This window comes from Vigna umbellata, chromosome 2 (assembly GCF_029865625.1).
Source record: "Vigna umbellata cultivar VRB3 chromosome 2, Vumbellata_1.0, whole genome shotgun sequence".
Lineage (NCBI taxonomy): Eukaryota > Viridiplantae > Streptophyta > Magnoliopsida > Fabales > Fabaceae > Vigna > Vigna umbellata.
The window spans coordinates 20,513,131-20,520,723 of record NC_142166.1 but is presented as its reverse complement, the minus strand read 5'-3'; the positions used below and the strand labels follow the sequence as shown (position 1 = coordinate 20,520,723).

General features: G+C 37.8%; 1 pseudogene; it reads right to left on the bottom strand.

The window, feature by feature from the left end:
- Positions 1 to 6,329: 6,329 nt before the first annotated feature.
- Positions 6,330 to 7,329, bottom strand: LOC148203581 (uncharacterized; annotated as a pseudogene).
- Positions 7,330 to 7,593: the final 264 nt, after the last annotated feature.

Here is a 7,593-nt window from a genome sequence, read left to right as displayed (position 1 = left end):
GTTGGGGTTTAGATTTCACCTAGTTTACTCTCATGCACATAAGAATTCATCTTCTTCATTCAATTGTTAACATCACTTTCTAAACTACTTAAAACCCGATCTCTCGGTGAAGAAAACCTATCCTTAATTACTAGAGCACAATCCCTTGCATCCCTAATAATTAATTATGCATTATGAATAGAAGTTTAAGATGACCAAAACTCAACCCATCCCTGAGCAATACTGCTTTTGGGAGGAATTCTTCATATCGTGGTTTCTAGGTATTTCCCAATAACAAAGAAGACCATAAAATAATGCCATGAGTGATCAAAACATAACAAGCATAGAGAAAAGGAGAAAATCCCTAACAATTGATGAAAGAAGCATATATAATTCAAATCAATTCAAATACATGAGAGTTCACAAGGTTACATCATCCCCAAACAACAAATTGTAGTTCCCCCTTGTCATGGAGGAACTAGATGAACAATGGAATGATAATGAAAGATAAACCCTAAAAACTAAAGAGGAGAGCTTCCGCATCCACTTCTGCCTCTAGAGAGTTGGAGAAAATCTGAGTTTATGTCAATTCTATCAAAGGATACCCCCTCTAGGTTGTTCAAATCCTTAAATAGGGCTGAATTGGATCATGGGCCAACATTGACACTGCTCAGTTCCCCTACTTGGGGCGCCCAGGCGAGCTTGCGAGAGGATGGCGCTCAGCGCCCCAGGAAGGACGCCCAGGCGTGAAACGTTACTTGGAGACTCACGCTCAGCGTCCTTGAAAGGGCGCTCAGCGTCTCTGAAAGGGCGCTCAGCGTCTCTGAAAGGGCGCTCAACGTCTCTGAAAGGTCGCTCAAGCGTGACTGTGAGACTCCTGCGTTGAAGACCCTAGAGGAGGGCGCCCAAACGTCCTGCGACCTTTAGCAGCCTTTTCTTCTGGTGCTCTTTCTGTCTTTTCTGAGTTCCAACTTCATGACATTGAACTCCTCTTCCAATTCATCCCAATTTCCTACAAAATCAAAGGAATTTAGTGATAAAATCTTTAAGTATAACCTCAACTCTCTTATTCACCAAAATAAGCTAAAAACAAGAGAACAAGCAAGCTTCTAAGTCAAAAAAGCTTCATTTATTATCCAAATTTAATCCCAAATAACGGTGAAATCAACCGTTATCAAGTTCAAGGTGTCGGAATTCGAGAAGTACAAGGATAACACATGCCCTAAGAACCACTTGACCATGTATTGCCGAAAAATGGCTGCTTACGCTCATGATGAAAAATTACTTATCCATTTCTTTCAAGACAGCTTGGTTGAAGCAGTGTTGAGTTGGTATACACATCTGGAATGCTCTCAAATCCGTTCTTAGACAGATTTGACGGATGCCTTTGTAAGGTAGTACAAATACAACATGCACGTCGCGCCCAACAAGTTACAATTACACCACATGGCAAAGAAAGACGAGGAGTCTTTTAAGGAGTATGCGCAACGATGGAAAGAGTTTGCAATGCAGGTTAAGCCACCTCTATATGACAAGGAGATGGTTGCAATGTTTGTAAGCACGCTACAACCACCCTTTTATGAGCATATGATCGGAAATGTGACTTCCAATTTTGCTGATATCATCATCATAGTTGAAAGAACCGAGGTTGGGCTGAAGAGTGGGAAAATTACATATTCAGCCACTATTCCAAAAAAATCTGTTTTTAATCTAGAAAAAGAGAAGGATGAGGGAATGCTTGCAACGTCAATACCCATGTGGGGAGATCATGCGTCCACTCATAACTATCAACCAAACCCGAGTTACCCTCCTTAAGTGAACAATAAAGTGTATGGTCCCCAAACAAGACTGCGACTGCCAGGGTATTATCAACCACAATAGGCTTCGAATAATGCCTAGGGCACTAGAGTCGGCTTGGGTCCCGATCAAAACATTGGTCAGAATGTTCATCCAAGGAGGGTTTGACAGATACAAAATTGTTACCCTATCTCCTTAAGAAAGGTTTGGCCACTATTTGCCCAATGAATCCCTTACAACCTCCATAAGCCAAAAGTTTTGATGCGAATGCGAGATGCGATTTTCATCGGGGAAGCATTGGAAATTCAACGGAAAGGTGCACATCTTTTAAATTCAAAGTTCAATCTCTAATTGTGCAAGATGGCTGAAGTTCCAAGAGGACAAACTTAGTGTTGTAGTCAATCCCCTTTTCAAGGATGGAAATACCTCAATAAATGCCATCGAGGTTGGACGACACAAGCTAATAAGGGATGTAAGCGAAATTCGGATTTCTAAAAGGATCATTCACTAGTACAAAAATAGCGAATTACGTTGGTTATTTTTGGCTTTTAACGACGAATTTGAGACCGACATCATATCGGGTGACGTAAATTTTACGTCGAATTTCACTGGACGACGTTACTAGAACAATTTGACGTCGAGGGGATCGAATTGACATAATTCTAACGTCGATTTTTTGCAACGACATGAGGTTACGTCCACAAGTAAAGAGAATGACGTCCAATATTTGAATAAATATTTATATTTATAGTAAGATTTGTCGTCTAATGTACGAGGGAACTGACGTAAAGTTAACGTCGCTATGGAAGATAATGGATGTAATGTTCACGTCGAAGTTCAAAGAGGACGTCAATTTTTGAGTAATATTTGAATAAATATTTATATTTAAAGGAATATTTGACGTCAAGTATAAGGGGAAGAACGTAAGGTTAACGTCGAACTTGTCGATATTTGATGTTACTGTCGCTGTATGAACATCAAACAGTGTATACTTCGACGTTACCTTCAGTTTTTTTTTTTAAATTTGATTCGGTTGAGCTCATTTAACCAAACCTGAAATACAGAAACCAATTTTCCAATTCATATATATTCACAAAATTATTTAATTTAAACCATGCTATCATCAATTCATCAATTCCAATTAAATAGTAAAACTAAAAGACGCTAATGCTATCATCAAAACTTAAAAGAACCCAATTTTCCATTCATTTATTCACAGTATTCATCTATTAACAATAATTTATTAACAGTTTAAAAGCTGCACAAGTAAGCAAATGCTACTATCATGAAAGGAAAAACCTAAAGCTATAGTTATTTAAAATGTTTATTCAAATATCCTGCCCAATCCTCTCTTATCGTCTTTATTACTGAAGTAGACAATGAAGAAGTAGTGTTGAACCGCTGCAAAATCAAAAAAACTTTACTATTATATTCATTTTAATGTCAAAAGTTTATTGATATTTTTAAGATTTTCAAATGTAAATTTCTACCTCAGTACATTCCCCTTTGATTTCTGCTTGGATGATTGCCTTTATCCATGACATAACGTAGTAACCACATGCCTAGGAATCATTCTGCTTATTACATTAAACATGTGAAAGAACTTAGTCAAATGTAATGGTTTAAATTTGACTATAAAAATTATAGGTTAAAGATCAACGAATTCCAACCTTAGGATATATAATTTCAAGTTGTTGTCCTCTGGTCCTAGTCACAACTCTAAACAAATTTGAAACATTTGAAACATTAGAAGCATAAGTTAATATATTAATATCATAATGAATTGATAAGAATGAATGTAATACTTACGTTTGTATCAAGGACTTCAACTCCGCTTTCATCTTCCTATGAAGAGAACAAAACCATACAACTTGTGGTTTTTTTAGAATGATCACCATGAGTTGCCAATGGCCCCTATCATGTACCAACAACTAGTGAGTTTATTGATTAAAATTTGATAAAAGTTGACAATATTGGGAAACACATACAAATCAATGTATGGCGCGATATATATCTCTCTGTTATCCATGTTTGAATATATGATTTTCTGGAATCTAACGTGTTTCTAGATGGTTGAATGGTCTGAGGTTCAAGAAAGCCATAAACTGATGCCCGACCTCACTCCTCTACGATGGTGTCCATGTACCTGTAAGAATAAAATTAAGTATATTTATTAAAAAGTAATAATACTAATATACAAATTGGAAAATAACAAATAAAAGACTTACATGCACCATAGTTGTATGCATGCAATGTTCAACATTTTTTCTCTACCAATGATCTCATATGCATCATCGAAATTAATATACAATGGAACATGGCACTCGAGGCCAAATGTTCTTAACTCCCACAGCAGCTCTACCGATTCTTTTCTTAACTTATTTAATCTCGAGGTCAATATGGATATAGTATCATGGTCTTCCGCTTCCTTACGAGCCCCATTCACAGGTTGAGCTATTGGTTGTTTATCAGGACGGTAGACCTACAACTCACATTTACAAAAGTTAGGAATCATTTAATTATAACTTGAAGATTTAAGATAATAGAAAGAAGAATATAATACCGCTGGTGGGCCAAGATATGGCAGCATCATAGCCTTAGGCCAAGCTATAAATGTGCCTAAGGCCTCCCCCATGAATTGGATTTCAGATGTAGGCAATGACACTCGAGCCTGGGGGTCTCTTGGATCATCAATCATTACCCGCGTGTGAGTGGGCAATAAAGGAGCACCATGAATGGTCTGGCCTCCTGCAATCTTTCGTCCCACGACCACTACGCGCGGAGGATCCTCATCAACCAAAAACTCATACTGATTACTGTAATCAATACGATCTGCAGTAGAGCATGAGCCTTTGGTGCTCACACGAGGTGTAGTACGATCATTTGTAGGGGTGTCCTCCTGCTGTGACTGTTGTTGTTGTTTTTGTTGTTGGGTGATCATCACAAGTTTTTCTTCGAGCATTCTTAAGCGTTCACCCATGCTTTCCTCTAATTCGACTTGCACCTATTTCCTGATGCTACTAACCATTTCCTGAGTCACGACTTTTGTGCTTCTTGGTTTAGGGCCAAAGTAGTCCCTCAATCCAGTAGCTCCTCCAACAGCACGCACACGACCTACACGGTCTAGCCGACCTATGGCTGCTACTACGAGGTCCTCCCTACCTTGTGCCACAAATGTGCCTTGACTCTGTTGGTCAACCAAGTCATCCTGCATAATGAAGTTAGACACATTAAAAAGTTTGTTACATAATTTTTGTATGAACTATGGTAATTAGTTAAAAGTTTCCACTTACAATTCTCTGGGATATCTCCTGAGCAGACTCGGATGTAAACTGGCCATTGGACTTTGTCCGTGCAGCCTTCCACAATTCATGTCTAACTGGTGGAGGTGGTAGATCAGGTGACTCAAGACCTAACTCCTCAGCACGACGTTTTCTCATTTTTTTTCTCTAATAACGCATAACCACAACGTGACAGTACGTGTGGTGTATCATTAAGCTTCTGCCTCTGATGGGTGGCTATCCTTTTCACCAATGAAAAAATGAAAATCATTAAGCATAAATCACAAATTAACATCTTGTGTGACTATTGAAAAATATTAAAAAACATACCTGCCACTCAGGAGTAAGTGTAGATTCTTTAAACTGCATATATTCCTCCTCAGTTATTTTATATTTTGTGCAAGGAGTGTCGTTCTGTTTAGAGCCAAAGACGTATTGACGTATCATTCTCGTCTTGAAGTCCCTCCACCGGACTATAATATGGGATAAAATCTTCTTCCTTATCCTTTCATCATTAGGGATATCCCAATTTTCCTATTAAAAACAAAATTAATGTTAAAGCATGATCAACAGAGATAAGTCAATGATGGAAGTAAAACATCTTAAACACACCAAAATATCCTGCCATAGTAGATTTTTGTCAACCTGTGGGACATCATCCCAACAGGTAGCGACAATGGGGACATGATATTTTTCCATCACGCCCAAGTAACTCCTAAACGATGTTGCATGTGCCCAATAGGCACAAATGTTCGGGGATCAAACTCCATCATCAATGGTTTATCATTAACCCGACGGGATGTGACATCAGGCATCCGAGTCAAAGATCTACCACCTCTTCCCGTCGGACCTAATCTAGAGCTCGTCACACCTGTTTACAAAGTGTTAGTAAATTATAGTTAGAACAGACAAAATAAATAAATTGTACAAGTAATTAAAATAATGTTAAGACACCTATTTATCCCATACACCTTCGTTGTGATCACATAGAGTTGCATGTGTTTCATCGGGTACATCATCAACCTTATTTTCAACGGTTCTTGATGAGAAGGAGCTTGTCTCAAGTATATCTAGAGAGTCTTCATCATCAGTTGTGTGCATGGCTCTGCCTTCCAATACCACTGACCATTTATGATTCACTGGGTCAGTGACATAGAATATTTTTCTTACTTGACTAGCCATAATAAATGGTTCATTCGTGTAACTCATTTTGTTAAGATCTACCAAAGTGAATTTGAGGTCTTCTGTCACCACACTAGAATTACTGTCAACCTATTTACACTTGAAAACTGAAACTCTAAAAGTGACATAATCAATTTCCCAAATTTCTTGTATTATTCCAAAATAACTGATTGATGCTGTAATTGGATTCTTATCATTGGAACTAGAAAAGTGTACAGCCTCATCTTGTAGGGTAACTCTACTATTTTGAACTCTACTTTTATTGTCTTCCTCCTTTGAATAGAACAAGTAATGGTTTATGTAATAGCCGCCGAAAGTGATCACATATGTGTTAGGTCCACGAGCTAGTCTCAATAGATTTTTAGAAACATTCTGAGTCGCATAAATCTTTTTCTTAAACCAAGCTAAAAAGGATTTGTTATGTTCATTAAGTGTCCACTTTTCACTCGTACGTGGATGTGCTGACTTAATTTTATCAATGTGTTGTGTAATGTAAGGAATAACATCCTCTGTGTTTTTTAAAATGTACAAATGAGCTTAATTAACTTCTTTTCCACTAACACTTTCAATCCTTACTCCTCGAACTCCCTTTCCTTTACGTCTGTTTTCATGTCTTTTCTTTGGAAGTCCTATTGGGTCACAACTTGGCATATAACTTGAGCAGAATTCAATGGCTTCCTCTGCAATGTAGCACTCTATAATCGAAGCTTCCGGTCTCAATTGATTCTTAACATATCCCTCTAAGATCTTCATGTATCTTTCAACCGGGTACATCCACCACAAGAAAACCGGTCCAGATATTCGAATTTCAGTCACTAAATGGAGAAATCAAATGAACCATGATATCAAAAAATGAGGGTGGGAAATACATTTCCAATTGGCACAATAGTCTGATGGCCTCATTTTGCAAATCATCTAACTGTCGAGGATCAACAACTTTCTTGCAAATGGCATTGAAAAAAAAACACAAACGTTTGAGAATACCTCTAACAGAGGCAGGTAATATGGCTAGAATAGCTATTGGTAAAAGTTGTTGCATTAAGACATGACAATCGTGAGACTTTAAACCAATAAACTTCAAATCTTTCATAGAAACAAGGCTACTAATATTCGACGAATAACCTTGTGGAACCTTCACACCTTGTAAACATTGACAAAAAAATTGTTTTTCTTTTTGAAAGAGTGTGACAAGCTGGAGGAAGATAGGTGCGTCTTCCTATGGATTGCGAATGTAAGTCAGAACGTATTCCCATGTCAACCAAGACTTGTCGTGCTTTCACTCCATCTTTTGTCTTTCGTTTAACGTTTAGTAAAGTCCCAACAACACTATCACATACATTTTTTTCAACATACA